General features: G+C 36.3%; 1 protein-coding gene across 5 annotated transcripts in view; it reads left to right on the top strand.

The window, feature by feature from the left end:
• Marchf1 (membrane associated ring-CH-type finger 1) overlaps positions 1–21265 on the top strand; it is an 846936-nt gene that overhangs the window by 278903 nt on the left and 546768 nt on the right. For all 5 annotated transcript variants that reach the window (XM_085680340.2, XM_085680338.2, XM_085680339.2 and 2 more), the window contains exon 2: positions 2595–2671. The gene's annotated coding sequence lies outside the window, so the exon portion shown is untranslated. The remainder of the gene's footprint in view (positions 1–2594; positions 2672–21265) is intronic.

Genomic DNA, 21265 nt, shown 5'->3' with positions numbered 1-21265 from the left:
ACAAGTAATCAACATAATCTAACATTTAAGAGGTCAAAGCTCTTTAGATTTTCAAACTTTGATCATTTTCATCAATGATTAAAGACTGATTTTGCAAATAAAAGTATTCATCATATGAGAATATTGTCTGGAATCAACAGGTTATATTTACTGATCTATACTTATGTGCAAATATACACATGAATGAAATAGCTATTAATGAAAACAAAAGGCCATGAATAGGAAGGAGAAGCAGAGGTGTATATGAGAGAGCTTATAGGGAGAAAAGGGAAGTAGAAATGTTTTATTTAAATATCAATCTCAAAAATAAACAAGATATCATTGGTTAGATATCAAAGAGCAAAATTTAATTTGGAACCTCTTATTTTTGCTGCCATCTATGGAAACTATTCCATTTCTATTCCCACTTGTGGGTGTTTTCAAATATCCTATGCTCTCAGTTTTTCTCCTTAACTTAAAATTTAACAATCTAAAACAATTATGTCTTAATTTATCTCCTGGAAAATTGGTCTCTAAAGCATTTAGATAAAACTCATGTTCACACAGATGACTGTAGTTAAAGTCAGTGGGTCTCAAACTGAAACCAAAGGACATGAATGTGGGAATGGGCCTTGGGAGAGGAAAGGAAGTGAGCAGGAGCGGGAGGCAGAGAGAACTGTGAGGTCTTACTTCAGTCAGAATTCAGTATATGCATGTAGAAAGCTGTCAAAATTGTTTTCATTAGTTATTAAAATATTGAAAATTTAATAATCAAGTTTGCATTGCTTATAAATAGCTATAGCAAACTAACCTCATAAATTAAATGCAAAATAGTTTATATGTTTGACATTTTTTTCTTTCAAATGATTTAGTTGTCATTTCCACAATAGATTTATTTATTTTTTATATAATTTCTAAATTCTGTGTAATACCGCCTATCTGTACTTTGAGTAATGATTTTTAACATTTTTTTCAAGTTTGACTTGACCTCTGCCAAATGTAGAAAACTTCTATTATCAGCCTCATAGACATCCCCAATCATCTTCTCACCACCTTAGCTTTGCCAAACACAAATGATATACATGGTATGTTCAAAAGCTTGCCACTTCTTCTTGTAGTTGATTCTTTTATTTTGCTTATCTATCTATCTATCTATCTATCTATCTATCTATCTATCTATCTATCTATCTATCTATCTATCCATCCATCCATCCATCCATCCATCCATCCATCCATCCATCCATCCATCTATCTATCTATCTATCTATCTATCTATCTATCTATCATCATATTTATTTATTTATTTAGGCTATTTGAGGCAGAGTTTCTGTTTGTAACCACTCTCACTGTCCTGGGACTTTCTCTGTCGATCAGACTGACCTTGAACTCACAGAGAACGACTTACCTCTGCCTCCTGAGTGCTGGGATTAAAATTTAGGTCACTGTTGACTGACTTAGTTAGTTCCTAAACATACATGATCATTTTCTTTTCCAATTTGATTTTCCTTCCTTTTCTTTCTGTTTGTTTTTTTCTGTTTATTTATTTATTTATTAAAAAGTTCCACCTCCTCCCATCCTCCCATTTCCCTCCCACGCCCCAACTCTCCTTCCCTCTCCCTCTCCAGTTCTAAGAGCAGTCAGGGTTCCCTGCCCTGTGGGAAATCCAAGGTCATCCCCCCTCCATCCAGGTCTAGGAAGGTGTGCATCAAACAGACTAGGCTCCCAAAAAGCCAGTACATGCAGTAGAATCAAAAAGAATCAAAACTTGGTGTCATTATCATTGACTTCTCAGTCCGCCCTCATTGTCAGTCACATTCAGATTTGAGACAGTATCTAACTCTGTAGCCAGGCTAGCCTGGAAGTCACAGCGAACCTCTTCTCAGCATCCCAACTGTGTCAGTCACAGGTATTTCCCGCTATATCTGGCACCAAGTTAGGCTCTAATTTAGAACAGTTGACACTGTGATCATTGTACAGCTTCCTCTCTTTCTTGTTTATCACTACTTGCAATTACTTCTTTTCTAGTCTCGAATATTGGTTGATTTTTTAATCAGTCTAAAAATGCAGATGAAATATAAAATCCTTTATATTAAATAACAGAATAGGAATTATTCATTAATATTTAATTTTGGTATGAATCAATTTTTTACACTGAAACTGGCTAGCCCATGTGATATAAGAAGTGAATATTTATGAATTTAATTTAGGAGCATATTAAAATTTACCTTTTGATTATTAATAGTTGATAATTGTGTCATGGGTTTATTATACGGAAATTATCGTTCACTCAAATAACCACTCACCAATACACTTATACTAACCTAGATGAGAGAATGATGGGAACTTCAATAATGACCAGGAGAAATTTTCAGTTATGAATCTATACACACAAGTGTACATACATAGGTATGGCAGTCAGGTGATTTATGGAACAAGTAGATCAACTGCTAATTTAGAAGCAGCAGTGATCATATGCAAGATTGAACTCTATGTATATTTACAATTTAAATTTTAAAATGTGTCCACTGTACAAGTCATGCTTTTATTTACAATGTTTTTTCTGTTCCTGTTAGCTTATATTTTCATATTTAGTTATTTCAATTTTCATTTTTCAGGAAATGTACCCAGAAAGCGTTCTGAGAGCTTCCCCTTTGCTGTCCTGCTGTGACTAAACACAACACTGCCATATTTGGTAAGTTCATCAGTTTTTGTCTTAAAGAAATCTTGCTGACACAGATAACTACTTTTCTCATTTGCAAGTAGAGTTGAGTTTTGTTTTAATTAGGCTTTTAATTGGATTTGTTTCTTCCAAGCTTTGTTTTCCTTAACTTTATCTTATTTAAGGAACGGCAAAAGTGCTTTTACCTGTTAGATTAACTCTGTTTCTTTGAATCCATTAACCAATATTGTAATGACTCATGATAAGACCCGTATGGCTGGTGAGGTAGCTCAAAGAGATGGTGCTGTCAGGAATGTGATTTGTCCTGGACAGACAAGTTCATAATTACCACATCCTTTGTTGTAGTGAGTGAATAGATCTTTGTTTGCAGAAATGCCCTTTAAGGCTGTATTAAGGTAACTAAACACTTTTTTTTTTTGTGCAAAAAGTGATTTTATCTTGTTCCTAGTGTTTAGACTTTATGTTTATGCATTTAAACATTTGTAATCACTTTGTGATAATGTATACATAGCTTTGATGTCCTGGACTTGATCACATATTTATGGCACCCAACAAAGAGCAAACAAGCAAGCTGTTGTGTGGACAGTCATGAATGACTCCGAACCGAGTGCTTCGAAACGTTCAGGTTTATAACACTTCCGGTAATCTCAAAGTTGAAATTTGGATACTTCACCATTTCTGGAACATAGTAAGGATAAATTAACATCTTCCACTTTATAAGCTGCTTCCTGGCTTTGTGATAAAGTTCCCTTGTCCCTAATTGTTTTTTTTTTTATGACAGACCCAGATGGAGACATGCAATGCATGTTATTTATTTTGACATTTGCAATATTTTTTATCTTTTCATTCTTATAGACTATGTCTGCTAAGCAAGACAAAATTTATTCCCTGTTGCCTCACAATAAATAAATAGAGGTTCAACTAGATAAAAAAAATGCCTATTACATTCTAAATTCCATGGGATAGTAGTTTTTCCAAATGTCATTCTTGGGAAGATTTGCACCCCAGTATTTTAAGTCATTAATGATGAGACTATGTACTTGGAGAGTAGGCTCACAAGTTAGAACATGGTATGGAAACCTATGTAGTAATTCAGAGGGGAAAAATTAATTTTCAAAAACATACTAGACATATAACACAGGAAGAAAATTTCTTAAGTCAGAGATTTTTTTTAAGTAATTTATTTATTTTTATTTTATGTACTTTAGTGTTTTGTCTGCATGTATGTTTGTGTGAAGGTGTCAGATCCTCTGGAACTGGTGTTGTGGGAGTATCTTTCGCTGCCTCAGCCAATAGTCGCTGAAGCACTAGCCCACAGTGCAACGGGAGCGCCTTCCGCTCCGTCAGCCAATAGCCGCTAAAATACCAGCCCACTGGGGTGTGGTATATTTCTCTTTTAAAAAGAGCCACAGATCCCGAATCAGGCTCTCTTGGTTCTGGTGCTTGCTCCCGGCTCCTGCTCCCGGCTCCTGCTCCAGCAACTAGGCTCCCTTCCTGACGGTTTATGGTGTATGTAAGTTTTACCCCCCAAAATAAATAACCCCTTAAAACATAACTGGTGTGGGATTGATTCGCCGATAAACTGGAGTTTCAGAAAGTTGTGAACTGCCATGTGGGTGTTAGGAATTGAACTCAGGTTCTCTGTGAGAGTCAGAGGTCTTAACGACTGAGTCATCTCTCCAGCCCTAGTCAGAGGTTTAAAATTTTTTTCATCTTAGGTTTAAGTTATAGCCCAGTAGTTCTGTTGTTTTATAAACCCTAAGATTTCAGTGGTTATTTTCTTTCATTGGAATGACAAAGATTTCTCATAAATATGCATAATTACAATTGCTTATTTTTGATGATTTATCTCTGTGTGCATGTTATCTACTTCTTGAATCCTAAATAACATCAATTAGTTTATATTATTTTAATTTAATAAAAATATTCACTGCATGTTTTTAATGTCAAGCTTTGTGTATAAAAATCTTTGCAAAAATGGTGTTTAATTTGACTTTTACAAGATTATCAGCAACAAATATACACGTTTCTATTAGAATTTCACAAAAATTCATTTTCTCCCTCACTGAATTCACCTGCTTCATATCTAATTCACTCACATGGATGCCTGTAGAATTGTTGAGGCTTAGGTAAATAAGACCATAACAAGAAAGAAGAATGGCATCCTTAGCTATGACTATAGTATTCCTGATTGCTTTGAGGTCCTGTGGTCTGGGAAGCTACAGAGAAATCTGAAATCCATGAAGAAATAAAAATGAGAGTGTGATGAAATTCAGCAATAGTGTTTCTGAGATTTTTTCCTCCTTTAAAGAAAGAAACAAAATAATAACACTTGTAAAGTAAACATGACGTAACTAAGCACAATTTCTCATGTTTATGATAGGATTATAGGAAAACCACCTCTTACTTTGTAGTGACTTAAAAATACAATCATTGGGTGTGAACACATGTCTCTGTAGGTAAGAACACACACTGCTTTGTAGAGGACCAGAGTTTGGTTGCCAGCATTCATGCCAAGTGGCTCAAATACACCTGTAGTCAACTCTAAGGGCATCCTGTGATCCTTATCAAAGCATCCCGTCTCACATGTGCAAATTCACATAATTAGAAATAGGTAAATCTTTTAAAATATCAAAATATTGACAGCATAGGCAATGATTTCTAGGCTATTTAACTCCTCCTCCTCTTCCTCCTCCTCCTCTTCCTCCTCCTCCTCTTCCTCCTCCTCCTCATCTTCCTCCTCCTCCTTCTTCTCCTTCTTCTTCTTCCTATTCTTCTGGCTTGTTTCTTTGGTTTTTCAAGACAGTGTTTCTCGTCTTTGAGCCTGTCCTGGAACTAGCTCTTGTAGACCAGGCTGGACTCAAACTCACAGAGATCCACCTGCCTCTGCCTCCTGAGTGCTGGGATTAAAGGCATGAACCATCACCACCTGCTTAAGTTGTTGAATTTTTAAGCACTCAAATAATTCTAGATAAAAATTTATAAAGACTTTCTTTAAAAAATATTTATTCTTTCTCCACCTATGTCTCTTTCTCTCTCTGTGTACATGCACAAATATGTTTATGTGTTTTCATGTGTGCCTCATAGTCAGTTTGCTGCCTCTAAATTCCCCTTGACTCTTAAAATAAAATACATCTTATCCTGAAGAATCATTTGAAGGAAAAATACCAATTAATTCAATCTGAGATCTTCTAAGCTTAAAAGTATATTATTTCATTTGTGTAAGGTGTTATTTGCTCATCATGTTAAACGGTATTGGCCTTGATTTTTTTTCAAGCCAAATCAGGATTGCAGTACACCTCAGTACCACAAAATCTTAGCCTGCTCTTCACAAGTATCATTCACATTCAAACCTGTGGATAAGAAAAACAAGGTGAATGAATGAACTGCTACAGATATCCTCATGATGGGTGTAATCTAATTAGGGGCATGAAATAGCAACAAGCTTTAGACAGATCCAGAGGAGGGAGGGAATGAGGAGTGTGACAAAACATCTTTTTAGCCATGGTCTCCATCAATTAACCATCCATCCCTTATGAATACTCAGTGTGGCTGTCTCTGAGGGTTTAAGGATGATCAAAGGAGACTCTTGGCTTATGGAAAGGACATTTCCTTGGGAGCTACAACAATTTGATCTGGTTAGAATCAATCTACTCAAGTGTGTTATTATCATTAAACAAAAAGCCAGCAAAACAAACTCTCTTCTTGCTGCTCTTCCCTCAAGAGGAGTCTATACCTCCCAAGGAAATACCTACAAATGGATTATTATTCTAGTGTTTGGGCTTAGAAATATCTATTTTCTGGCTTATAATGCTAATTGTTATACAGCATTCTTTGCTTGAAATTAAGTAGGTACTAAATCAACATTTTCCAAGTTATTTTAATTTGATAAATTAAATTACATTACAATTTATGCTAAGATTTTTGAAGAACAAATAATGACGCAGAATTTCAGTACTACTTCTAAATCTTTTTTTTCTTTTTATTGTTTATATTGGACTATAAATTTTTCTCTGTTCCCCCCTTCCTCCCTTCACCACTTCTACTGTTTCCCATGACCCCCACACTCCCAATTAACTAAGGATATCTTGTATTTTTCTCTTTCCTATTTAGTTTCTTGTATGTTTCTTTTAGGATCCCCTTTTTGTCTAGGTTCTCTGGAGTTGTGTTTTGTAGGCTGCTTTTTCTTTACTTTATGTTTAAAAGCCACTCATTGCTGTGGGACAATGATCTTTTATCCCGTCACTTGTATTATTTTAATAAAACGCTGATTGGCCAGTAGCCAGGCAGGAAGTGTTGACAGGGCTATCAGGCAGGAAGTAGAGGCAAGGCTACAAGAACAAGGAGAATGCTGGGACGAAGAAAGGTCAGTCTGCATCTATCACTCAGACACAGAGAGTTTAAGGTGAGAATGCCTCTCTGATAAAGGTACCAAGCCACATGGCTAAGACAGACAAGAATTATGGTTAAGATGTAGAAATAGTTAATAAGAAGCCTGAGCTAATAGACCAACCAGTTTATGATTAATGTAGACTTCTGTGTGTTTTTTGGGACTGAATGACTGAAGGACTGAGCAGAACAGAAACCTCTGTCAGCAACTTATGAGTGAGTGCATTATATTTGTCTTTCTGAGTCTGGGTTACCTCACTCAATATGATGTTTTGGAGATCCATTCATTTGTCTAAAAATTTCAAGATGTTATTATTTTTACTACTGAGTAGTTCTCCATTGTGTAAATGAGCCACATTTTCTTTATCTGTTCTTAAGTTGAGGGGCATCTAGGTTGTTTCCATGTTCTTGTTACTATGAATAATGCTACTATGAACATAGTTGAACACATGTTCTTGTGGTGTGATTTGAGTTTCCTTTGGGTATATACCCAACAGTGGTATTGCTGGATCTTGAGGTAGATTGTTTCCTAATTTTCTGAGAAATTGCTATACTTATTTCCAAGGTGGCTGTATAAGTTTGCACTCCCAACAGCAATGGAGGAGTGTTCCATTTACCCCACATCCTCTCCAGCAAAAGTTGCCCTCAGTGTTTTTGATCTTGGTCATTCTGACAGGTGTAAGATGGAATCTCAGTGTTGTTTTCATTTGCATTTCTCTGATGGCTAAGGGTGTTGAGCATTTTCTTAGCTGTCTTTCAGCCATTTGAGAGTTCTGTGTTTAGGTCTGTACTCCATTTTTTACAGGATTGTTTGTTCTTTGAATGTCAAATTTCTTGTGTTTTTTGTATATTTGGAGATCAGCCCTCTGTTTGATGTTGGATTGATGAAGATCTTTTCGCATTCTGCAGGCTGCAGTTATGTCTTGATGACCATGTCCTTTGCTTTACAGAAGCTTCTCAGTTTCAGGAGGTCCCATTTATTACTTGTTGTTCTCAGTTTCTATGCTACTGGGATTATAATTAGGAAGTGATCTCTTGTGCCAATGCATTCAAATGTACTTCCCACTTTCTCTTCTATGAGGTTCAGTGTGCTTGGTTTTATGTTGAGGTCTTTGATCCATTTGTACTTGAGTTTTCTGCATGGTGATAGATATGGATCTATTTTCATTCTTCTATATGTTGATATCCAGTTAGGTCAGCACCATTTGCTTTATGTGCTTTCTTTTTTCCATTTTATCTTTTTTGCTTCTTTGCCAAAAAGATGTTTGCCAAAAAGGTGTTCATAGATGTATGGATTGATATCCACGTCTTTGATTTGATACCATTGGTCCTCCTTCCGTTTTCATGCCAATACCAGGCTGATTTCATTACTGTAGCTCTATAGAACAGTTTGAAATCCAGGATAGTGATGTCTCCAGAAGTTTTTTGTTATTGTTGTTGTATTGGATTGTTTTGATCATCCTGTTTTGTTTCTGTTTTTCCATATGAAGTTGAGTATTGTTTTTTGGAGGTCCATGAAGAATTGTGTTGGGATTATGATGGGGATGGAATTGAATCTGTAGATTGCTTTTTGGTAAGATTGCTATTTTTTACTCTGTAAATTCTACCTACCCAAGAGCATGAAAGATCTTTCCATTTTCTGGTGTTTTCTTCTATTTCTTTCTTCAAAGACTTAAAGTTCTTGTCATACATGTCTTTCACTTGCTTGGTTAGAGTTGCCCAAACATATCTTATGTTATTTGAGGATACTGTGATGAGTATTCTTTCTCTGATTTTTTTCTTAACCAGTTTATCATCTGTATAGAGGAAGGCTACTGATTTTTTTTAAGTAATCTTGTATCCTGCTACATTACTGAAGGTGTTTATGAGTTGTAGGAGTTCCTTGGTAGAATTTTTGGGTCACCTAAATATACTATCATATCATATGAAAATAGTGATAAAGGTCTTAGAGAAAGCAGGGATATGAGTAATATACCTAAACATATTAGAGGCAATATACAGCAAGCCAACAGATAACATCAAACTAAATGGAAAGAAACTCAAAGTAATCCCACTAAAATCAGGAACAGGACAAAGTTGTCCACTCTCTCCATTTCTCTTCAATACAGTACTTAAATTTCTAGCTAGAGCAATAAGAGAACAAAAGGAGATCATGGGGATACAAATCAGAAAAGAAGAAGTCAAACTCCTAACTGATCTTGCAGGATTATTTAGGATAAAAGTGACTCTTAATAATTATTATACAAATGAGTGAAATTTATCCATGTATGCACTTTTGTGTCTACAGAAACTGCTTATAATAGATCAAACTCTAGATAGTAAATTTAAATTGTCATTCCAGCCCTTTGGGAGATTCACAAACTATAGGCTCAAACAGCAAGTTCTTTTCAAGCCCGAGCTACATAGGGAGACCCTGTCTTAAAAATTCAATCCCAGCTAAAATAATGATGTTTAACAAAAGAAACTAGCATATCATACATGTCCCATTTTTAGAACTATTTGTCACTGCCTTTTGCCATGTATTATTTTCTTTATATAACTCTCAAGTTATTTGGGGACAGGTGCCAAATACTGTTTACTATAAAAAAAACATACCACACCAAAATCCATTGATAAGTTATGCACCGTAGCAGCAGAGTATAACATCGGACAGATGCCAAGTTACATCAAAACCAAACTCACAAATAGATGTGCTGGAAAATGTTCTGTAAGCTTGGAATCCCCTTGTTTACAAGAGGAGTACTAGTTTGTAGAACTGTCTCTCTCTATCACTTATGAGGAAGATACTGGTACATTTGAAATATGGATTTATATTCTATTCTCAACAGCTGCTTTGAAAACTACTAAAAAGATCTTCTGTCTATGGTCTTGTTTATCTGCCACAGGTAGAGACCCTGAAACATATTTAAAGGCACTTGCTAAAATGAACATTGACTGTCTGAATATCTGAACACTCAGAATGGTTCACAATTGCCGCCATTTAAACCTTTGGGCATTGAGAGAGAAAAATTTAACAAAATCAAAACCACTCAAATTTTCATTTCAAAGCTTTAAAAAATCTTAAATATTCTTGATATTACAACTTCAGGGTAATATGAACAATGTTTTCTTTTCTTTTCCTTTTTTGAACGGATTATTTTTGCATGTGACTGACTCTAATTTGTTTCCCCTGTATAATTAATAACAGTGACTTTCTGTGTCATTTGCTTTAATGATCACATAAACAAATCTGCCTTTTGTTCTGCTCTAAGTTGATATTGAAAGGTTTTATGCATCATTGCTTCTTAATACATACGAGACAATTAACTCTGTTATAGTTGCTTATATAGGACAATATCTGAGACGACTAAAGGAAATAGCATATCTCAAAATGATTGTGTTTTTCTAAGATCATCATCAACATGAAAGATATTTTGAAAAGGGAATCCATGACACTTAAAAAATTGTATAGGATATCATATAGGCAGGAAATATTTTTTGCATGTATTCTTAAATATCCATAATATCAAATGTTTTAACACTATGATCTGGTCTTACACAATAAAAAGAGATTCTGGCAATTTTTAGGCAGTAACAAAATGTTACACACATATACGTGTATATATATATATGTGTGTGTGTATATATATACATATATAGTGTGTCACAATTCATCATATATATTGTGTGTACATATACATACATACATGCATACATATATCAATTGCCTAATTTTATTCTAGCTTGATGGCTTGTTCCAGACTGGAATTCCCCCTTTGCCATTCTGTTTCTAGAAGATTGAGTTCCTTGCACAAGCCAGGCCTTTCTATTCATGCAGCTCAGAATACTGCTTTCCATCTCTCTGTTCTATTTTGTGGCATCTGCGAATCAAAGCACAATTGATGTCAAGAGCAAGGGTTTGACTCTGCTCTGATGATTGCGCACACAAACAGAACTGTGGCCACATTTCAGTCACTGGCTATGTCAAAGACAATCTTTTCTGCTTTGCAATGTTGCACACAACTCTTAGTTCTTTAGAGGCACAGAGAGGATTACTTATTTCGTGGGCTATTTTCATGGTGCTTAAAGTGTTAGCTTTAGCAGTTAGCAGTTCAGATCAAAGTCGTTATATGTCTTGCTACAGTCCTTACCATGTTGTTAGTCAGAAATAGTTGGAGCAGAGACAGAACTCCAGACACAGCATTTTACTGTGCCTGAACTGATCCTGTAAATAACCCATTCTTCTATCAAGTGGCTGGGGACATTGTCGATGATGCTAACTGTGTGTGAGACAGATACAGGAAAGAGGACATGTGTGCATGTGCGCACAAGCATCTGTGTGTGTGTGTGTGTGTGTGTGTCTGTCTGTCTGTCTGTCTTTCTGTGTAGGCATATGCATGTCTCTACATATGGAGGCTGGGAGTAAATGCCGAGTGTCTTCTTGATCACTTCTCCACTTTATCACTTTTAAGAATAATTTTATTTTAAACTATAAACATATCTGAGTGGGGTGGGGTGTGTGCATGTGAGAACAAGTGTGTCTAGACAAAGGCACAGGCACTCTGTAACTGGGGTGGCAAGCAGTTGTGAGCTGTCTGGTATAGGTCCTGATGATATGAATTCAAATCATTGTGCATGCATGGCAGACACTTTACTGATTGAGCCAGCTGTGTAGTCCTCAAATATAAATCTTTTGATCTAAAATATATGCCACTATGGTAGAAGACTTCGGTGTAGTGTGAACTCAACTAGAAGCAGAGGCAAACGACGACCTTCCACAGTTCCTTCTCAGCTTTTGAAATGAACACTTTCAGTACCCATAATTTCTGGATCCCATTTTAGGTCATTTTCTGCCATGGAACTACTGCCTCTTATTCATTGTTTTCCACCATTAATTGATAAGTAGGCTGCTATAGCTCTTCCCTCTTACTTGCCTTCTCTTACACCCAACTAGCTTTGTTGTTTCCCCTCCCACCGCACCATTCTTCTTAAACTTTCATTACTAGTATTCTTTCTACTTGTTTTCTATATCCCCACTGCATTGCTTTCCCTAGAGCCTTATTTGTCTCACTCTCCTGAAGCCCATTCTAATTTCCTGTTCTTTGCCAATATTTACTCTATCAGGGTACACATAGGTAACAGAGTTTAGAATCTACATGCAAGAGCTTGTGGTATTTATCTCTCTTAGCTGGCTTACCCATTTAATCTAATATTTTCCAGTTCCTTCCATTTTCCTACATGTTCATAATTATGTATTACTTTAAGGATGAATAAAATTCCACTGTGTATACATTTGTACCATATTTACATTATTCATTCATATGTTGATGGACATCTAGACTGCATCTGTTCTTTGGAATTGTGAACAGAGCAGCACCAAATGTGGATATGAAGGTGTTCCTAGAGCAGGAGATAGGATCCTTTGAGATATGCCTAGTGATGCATAGCTGAGTCCTATGGTTGTTCTAGCTTTAGGTTCTGTTTGTGTTTTAGAAGCCTCCACACTGATACCCATAGTGGCCAAGCCAATAAGGAGGAAGTGTTCATTTTCCCCAAGTCTTCTGCAGCATGTTCTGCCAATTATTTTCTTGGGGCTGGTAATTCTTAAAAAAAAAAGTGAGGTATAATTGTAAGGTACTTTTAATTTTCACATTTCTGATGGCTTGATTTGCTGAGAACTTTTAAAATATTTATTGGTCATTTGCATTTCTTTGGAGAACTGTCTGTAAAGTGCAGTGGATTTTTTATGCACTGTAAGAGGTCAGTATTTTTTGGGTACTTTTATGTGTTACCCTTCCAACAGAAGAATAGTTAGCAGGTTTTATTCCATTCTAACCCATACATCATTTGGAATCAGGTTAAAGATTTTCATCATCTTGTGGTGAAAGGTTTAAAAATGTTTCCTTCCTTGGTCTTGTGATGTAGAATACATTTTCCACATCTGTTCATCCTATTGTAACTTGGTACCCATTGATTAATGATGACTCATTTCTCTGGCACACCCTTCTTCCTTACTTTCTTTATCCATTCATCAGCCAATAAACTCTTAGATTGTACCTATTTTTTTTTGTTGTTATGGATAGTCCCTCAATGAAAGTGGGAGGGCAGACATCTGTGAATGTTGATTTTGTTACTTTTGTTACATACTTCAAAGTGGAATTGTTAGCTAATAGGCCTTTATGTTTATCAATTAATAATACTTAGGCTTAAATTTAATAACAGTAATTTTGAAGTTGTGATAAGTGTAATTTCTGGTTGATAAAATATATAGTAATCAATTTAAAATAATGTTAATAATAAACATAATCGACATATGATATTAAATTAGTTTTAATGAAAATAATATAATTCTTACTCATAGTGCTATTGTGGTTTGTTAAAAATTTTCATAATTCAAGAAATGTTAACTTTTATTCATAAAAGTAAAATAAAAAATATCTTTTTCTCATTAGTATGAACCAGTCCCATGAATTTCATTCATGAATGCGATGAATGGGGTCTGTAAATTCAAGAATAGCAACTCTCCTCTGGAGTCACAACCCACATCTGTTAGGATAATAAGTTCCATGAAACATGCCTTGGAATAATAGTGCTGCTTGGCAAGTGGTCCTGACCATCTCCCCTGTTGTAGTCTTTATGTGTGCACACTTTTAAGGTCTAACTCACAATGAGCACAATTTCATGAGTTTTCTGTAGAGAGTAAAATTCATGCAACCACAAGAGTTGGCAGTGCAAAATTGTTCCAGGTTCCCTGGATCACCCTACTTGCTGGGAAGCCTTCACGGGCTCCTTCACAGTTTGGAGACAAAGCAAAATAAGCACCATTTAGGATCCCAAAAGTGGCGTTTCTTTCTATGTGTATCATGATTATAGGGTAAAATAATCTTTTTCTTGAAATAAAATTCAGAATAATGAACATGCTATTAAAAGGATATTGCCATATGGGCTTAAAACGAAACAGTATTAAATATTAGGATAGAATGCTAAATTCCCTGCATTCTGTTTTTAAATTTTGCTTCCTGTAGCTTTGTGTGACATTATTATTTCTTGTACAATCTTCAAAAAATAACAAGACTGTAGAGGCACACGTTTGAAATAAAGGCTATGTTTAAGTATTATCCTTGATGCTTTTATCCTATTCTTTTTCAGAATAAGCTCAGAAATAGAGATGAATGCTTGCTAATTGACTTGTAGTAATAGAAACCATTCATAATCAATAATTAATACATTAATCTATTTTAATTATTTTATTCCATAACATGTACAATCATTATCACATTTATTTAAACACAATGACAGTCATTACAAAGGAAAGCTTAATTGGCGGACAGGAAGCCTGAAGAATGGGGAAAATTCTTTGCCAACTATATGTCTGACAGAAGATAAGTATCTAGAGAACACAAAAAACTAAGAAAAATTAAATACTGAGAAGCTAAAAAACAAATTGAAAATGGGCTATAGAACTATACAGAGAGTTTTCAGAAGAAAGACAAATGGCTAAGAAATAATTTTTTAGTGTTCACCAGCCTTAGTTAAGAGGTAAGTGCATATTAAAACTACTCTGAGATTTCATCCTAATCAATTCATAATGACTAACGTTAAAAAAATATGACAATAAACACTGGTAATAATGTAGGGTAATAGAAAAGTCATGTATTATTCGTGGAATGCAAATTGATCCAGTCACTATGGAAACCACTGTATAAGTCTCTAAATCAATAGTCTGCCATTTGACCCAGATAAGCTAATACTGGGCATGTACCCAAAGTACTGTATTTCTTTCTAGAGAGAGAGATGTCAATTCATGTTCATAATCCTCTTTTCAAAGTAGCTAGGATATGGGAAACAGCCTAGATGTTCTTCAACTAATGAGTGGATAACAGAAACATGATACTGACTCACAATTATGTTCTATCCCATTGTAAAATGATGAGCATTTCTAGGAGACGGATGGAAATGCTGAGTGAGATAACCCTGACCCAGAAAGAAAATTGTTGCAGGGTCTCACTAATGTGAATCTTAGCATCGAATATTTAAATTTGTGGATTAAACCTAGAGTATCAGTAGAATTCGAGATACTAGAAAGGGGTCATTAGCATGGCAGGAAAAGAAAGGTCTTAAGAAAGTAGGGTCAGAGGAACAAAGGTGATCGGAAGGGGAACAGCATAAAATGAGGAGCAAAAGTTCACATGGGAACAGATATAAACTAAAGAAGCGGACGGACGGGAAGAATAACATTAAAGATGTTTGAAATGCCATATAGAATTTTATCATTTTGTAAAAATATATATTTAGTATATATGATATATGTATATAAACATAAGCATATATGTATGTGAATGTATGTGTGTGTTTCTGAATTCAAATAGAGCATCATGGAAAAGGGTTAAAACTTTTTCCCAGAAACCATAGGTTGTCAAATCAAATGTCCCTTGAATTGTTGATTAGGCATGGCCTTGAGATCCCTAAGTAATACAGGTTATCATTGTTTTTGATCTCCCATCTGAACTTCATAGGTAGGCCCTTTAGCTGAAGACAACACATTTGGTCACAGGACATACAGAAATCATGTTGCTCCTAAGAAGGAAGATTTGTTGCTGATAGCTGCTTTTCATACTACCAAAAGATGCCAGATGAGTTTTTTGTGAGGGGTTAGAGGTCATCAACATTATTAAGCTATGAAGCTACAGCAATGGAACCGTGTGGCCAAGATGTGACCATGGATGAAATCATGGTGTGAATACTATGGAGGTAACCAATCTCTTTCGTTTAGGATTTAAGACTCGGTCCAAATGGAAGACATAAGTGCCTGGAACTATAAATCTGATGAAGAACTGATGGTTGAAGAACCCCCAGGGCCCAGGGGAGAATTGAAGGGATTCTCTGCAGCTGTTATACAGGAAAACTTACTACACAAAGAGACGAGGATGGAAATCTGGTGTGGATTGACTTCATCAACATGGATTAGACTTCAGCAACCTAACAACACATAGTTTATTTCCAATGATATAAACTCAGTTCAGTTTCCTGGTGTAATAGAATTCCCATTGTACAAAGAAACATAGTTAGGCTGAAACTCAACTCCAGGTACATGCCGTTTCCTCCAAGAAGATGGGTTCAGGCTACCTGTACTAGCTTAAGGGTCTAAGCATCTAAATCCAGTCACATAGGTAGCTGTAGAGGTCATTTGAGCTATTTGTCACCTCTGGTCCTAATTGTGTGAACCTGAGGCAGATTCTGGCTATACGGGTCATTTAGATTATTAGTCACCTTGAGTCTTGGTTCTAAGAACTTGATTGTGGGGGTCGCCGTTTCACGCCACCCACCTCCCACGAGTTCCATATTATCCTAGGGGTTAAAACACAAGACGCACACACACAGATACAGAGTTCCAGTCATCCTCAAGAAGAGAATGCCCAATTTATTCAACTTAATCCAGGGTTAAATACTTTTGGCCCCAGTAAAGAAAAACTCCTCCCACCCAGAAGGGGCTGGGGAAACTGACGTCTGCGGGAGCTTCTCCGCAGACAGGTGGTCGAGGGTGCAAGGCAATGTCAGACAGGTTAGATGGGCCTTGGAGCCTGAGCTTCTTTCAGGCAGGTTGAGAAATTACCATTTTAAAGTAAAATAGATCCCTCAGGCTATTGCACCAGGCTATAGCAGAAGCAAGGATGGAAATTAGCAGGAAGCTTAGCTAGTTAGTGTAAACATTACTTGCATCCTGTGTTTTGGCCTCAAGGAACAGGGAGGACAGCGCCTCACACTTGATATGTCCTGGCCCAACAGACAATTCAGATACACAGCAAGTTAATTATTTTCAATTCTCAGCTTTCTGGATAGAACAGGTTTTTCATCTTTCCCACTGGAAAGACAACCCTGTGCACTTAACATTTCTGGTTTCCCTGGAGTTCTGTGGGCTCAAGGACCTTAGCGCTATGTTCCCAACAGGAACTAGTTATGTATTCTGATACTCTGTATCAGATGTAGTATCAAACTGTTTTCTGAATTTGTACCTCTATACCCTGAAGTTTCTTTGTGTAGTAGACGTTGGGAAACCTAGAAACTCACAACTGATCAAAGTGCAAATAGTAAGTATTAATGGAATTCGCAGCCACAAATGAGGCCTCTATACGAAACTCCCTTACCTCTGCCATAGATTTAGGGGCCATTATGGAAGAGGGAGCAGAAGGATTGTGCCAGAGGTTAGGGATGTGTGGGCATGATAGGACCCACAGTCAGACATCACATGGGGTTTCCTGCAAAAGATCAAGTCCATTAATGTTCTAGTATGGAGCAGGGAGGGGCTTACCAACTTCAGCCCTGACCGGGATCCTTTTAATAGCTTATAGCTTCTGAGAGAGCAACATTCAGTTTGCTACACGTGTTACCTTTGCTCAGTTAGCCACACACCAGTGCATGGCCTCATACCAATGGATATATAGGCAGCACAAACTGAACTTGGTAGTTTTTCTTTTGTATTTTAGTTTAAGAAGGCATAAACTGGGAGACTTAAGGGGCAGAGATGTGGGAGTAGATCAGGAAGGAGTAAGATGTAAGAGTAGATGGTGAATATTATCAAAATACATTGTATGAAATTCTTAAAGTATAAAGTGATTATATTCTTAAAATGATAGCAGTCTGATACTGAGAAGGTAGTTAATGAAGTGAGGGAGGTGACTTGCCCAAGGTCACATGTATGAATGTATTCAAAAAAGATAAACACATTTATCATCACCAATGTAATTTTTTTGAATATGTGTATGGATGCAAGTGGTAAGTGTGTGTGTGTGTGTGTGTGTGTGTGTGTGTGTGTGTGTGCATTCACCAATGTGCATGCATGTCTACAGATGCACATGCAACATGCAAGGAGGTCCGATTACGGGGGCTAATTTAATTTTCTGACTCTCTCTGCCTTATTTCTATGATGCTGGACCTTTCCCTGAATCTGAGGCACTTGCTGTTTAGCTGAATGTCAGTCCCCAAGCAAGAGCTAGTCTTATGTCTCTACCACCACTAAGGTTGTTGTCCACCGCTAGAGCTAATGTTGAAGGCATGGATAAGATCAAGCACAGACTGTTACATGGATGTTGGAATGTAACTGGGCCTTCATGGTCATGCATCAAACACTGTCAGCAACTGAAGCAACTCTCCAAACCTCTAATGGCATTTCAAGTTAGTTTTTAAACGTATCCATAAAAGTATATCTTAATGGATAGCCATGAGATGTGTTGATATGCACATATATTGTAAAATGTATAAATCATATTAAATTTATCAACCTTGAGCACTTATTTTTATGATGACTCTTTCAAAACACTTTCTATACCTTTCTGCAAAGCACAGAGCATTATTGTTATCTGTCGTCACCCAACTGTGGAATACCTCACGGCCTTTGAGACTAGGTACCTAATGTGACTTAGTACCTAGTAGTCAACCTTCATTTGCCTCCTCCCTACTTTATATATCCAGAACTAGCTACTCGTTCACTCTTAAATTCTACAAAAAGAACTTTTTCTGTGTTTCTTGGGATTTTTAAGCATTTATTTTTGTGTATGTGTGAGTCTATGTGCTTGCCATGTGTGTCTATGCGGTCTCCACATGTGTACGGGAACCCAGGAAGGCCGGAAGAGGTTGACAGACTCCTAGAGTTGTAGTTACAGGAAGTTGTGAGCCACCTGACATGATTGCTGGGACTGAACATAGGTGTCTGGAAGGGCAGAAAATTTAACCTGAATCTCAGCACTATCCCTAACTCTTGAATCCTGAGACATAATTCCAACATCAAAATCAAAATTTTAATGTTTCTCATGTGAGTAAGATTATGTGAAACTTTCTTTCTTTTATGTTTTATTTCAATTAACACAATATTTCTTATAATAATCCTTAATTTCAACTTCAGTTCACAAATGACTACCTTATCTTCATTTCAGAGGCTCAATAATATTCCGTTGTATATATGTGCCATAATTTCCTTATTGTTTCAAGAGTTGATACACACTTGAACTGGTTTCATTACGTGATTCTTGTTTCCCCTGGGGTACAGATCTCTTTTTAACACAGTTACTATCTTTCCTTTGGTTGTTTATCAAGTAATGTCCAGATGATAACTACTTTTGTTTTTTTGATATAAAGTCACAACATAGACAAGGCTGACCTTCAACCCACAGAAATCCACCTGCTTTTGCCTCAAGCTGGAGTGCAGATTTTAAAGACATGCATTACTATACTAGCCAATAGGTAGAGGACCTCATATCCCTCAGCTCTCTACCTCTGTCTCTTCAAAACATTCTACTCATGTGTGCACCACAACTTGTTCTGTTTAATTTTGCAAGGAACCTCTGTATCCTTTCCCAGATAACTGCTAAATGCTTCACCTGTGTGAGCTTATTTGTTTACACAGTTGCTCTAGAGCAGATATTCCTATTGCTATATTCATTTTAGAGATGTAGAAATTGAGATACTGATGTTAAGTAGTTGTCTCAACTTCTTCAATTAGTGAGTAACAGCTGTGAAAGAAAGAGACTCTTGAATATAATCCAGGCTTTCTGATATCAGAGTCTGAGTTTTCACTTTCTACTCAGTGAGAAGTCTCCTAATTCCATTTTCTCACTTATGTCAAAGTATTATTGCTCATTAGCATATTTTCATATTGATACAAGTCTCCTGTATGTGGTTTTATGGTAGTGATGATAATGGGCAACTTTAAGTCAAAGTTTAATTTTTTGTTTATTATATTTTTGGTGATGTTATTGGGGTAATAGCATCATATTTCAGAGGTAATAACATCACATTTCAGGAAGAAAAGATACTTCTACTTGTTTCAGAGGCTTCTCACACATGTGCTTAAATATTATTAAGTGGCTACTAGCAGCAATATAACTATTGATGCTAGTATTTTAAAATTGGGGTGTATTAATTAGGGTTCTAGTGCTGTGATGTAACACCATGAGCAAAAGCAAGCTGGGGGAGGAAAGGGTTTGTTTGGCTTACTGTTGTTCATATCACTGTTGAGCATGGAAGGAAGTCAGGACAGGATTCAAAAAGGTTAGGAACTGGAGGCAGGAGCTGATGCAGAGGCCATGAATGACTGCTTTTCACTGACTTGTTCATCATGACTTGCTCAATCTGGTTTTCTTACAGAACTTGCACCATCCACAATGGTCTGGCCCTCTCCTATCGATCACTAATTAAGAAAATACCCTACAGTCTTGTCTACAGCCTGATATTATGGAGGCATTATCTCAGTTGAGGTTCCCTTCTCTCAGATGACTTTAGTTTATGTCAAATTGACATAAAGTATCCAGCACACTGGGACATATTTTATTGTTAAAATTCTAAAAGCAAGATCATTGTTATTCTAATATAGTAGAAAATAGAATTTATTCATTTGTCAGAATTCAATTTTCTTGAAGTTTGCATTTATATTCCGAATGTTGCTTTATGCTGTTTCTTCAGTCTTTATGAAGACAACATTAAATAATTCTCAGTCTTGGAGGCTATGTGTACATATTCTCTTAATTCCACATTTTATGGACTTAGCTTATCACTTATCACTTATTTTATGGACTTACTTATCACTTGTAAGAAAGCAGGATTTGCATAAACCATGATGCTTGAGGGAGAGCATATCTTGCACTTACAAGTAGAAAGGTGTAATACTTGGTATCCATTACTTGTACTGGGTGACTTGGAACCTTATTAGAGCTCTATGACTTCACACATTGAAAACTTGGGGGCAGGCAGTGAATTGTTATTTGGGTACATACCCAGGAGTGATATAGCTAGGCTTTGAGGTAGATGGATTCCAAGCTTTCTAAAAAACAATAATATTGATTTTCATAGTGACTACACAAGTTTGTTTTCCCACCAGCAATGAAGCAGTGTTTCCTTGTTCCACATCTTCACCAGCATCAACTGCTACTTGTGTTATAGATTTTATCCTTTCTGGTAGCTGTAATATGGAATTCCCTGATGGCTAAGGATGTTGAATATTTATTTAAGTGTTTCTTAGCCATTTGAAATTCGTCTATTGCAAATTCTCTATTTATATCTGTTCCACATTTTATTGAACTATTTGATTTTTTGACACCTAGTTTCTTGAATTCTTTATGTGATTTGGATATTGATCCTCTGTAAGATTTTTAGTTGAAAAAATCATCTCCCATTTTGTAGGTTGCCTCGTTGCCTGATTGACAATGTCCTTTGTCTGCTAGAAGCTTTTCAGTATCATGAGGTCAT

Source organism: Myodes glareolus, chromosome 23 (assembly GCF_982192425.1).
Source record: "Myodes glareolus chromosome 23, mMyoGla1.1, whole genome shotgun sequence".
NCBI lineage: Eukaryota > Metazoa > Chordata > Mammalia > Rodentia > Cricetidae > Myodes > Myodes glareolus.
This window is presented reverse-complemented; position numbering and strand designations above follow the sequence as displayed.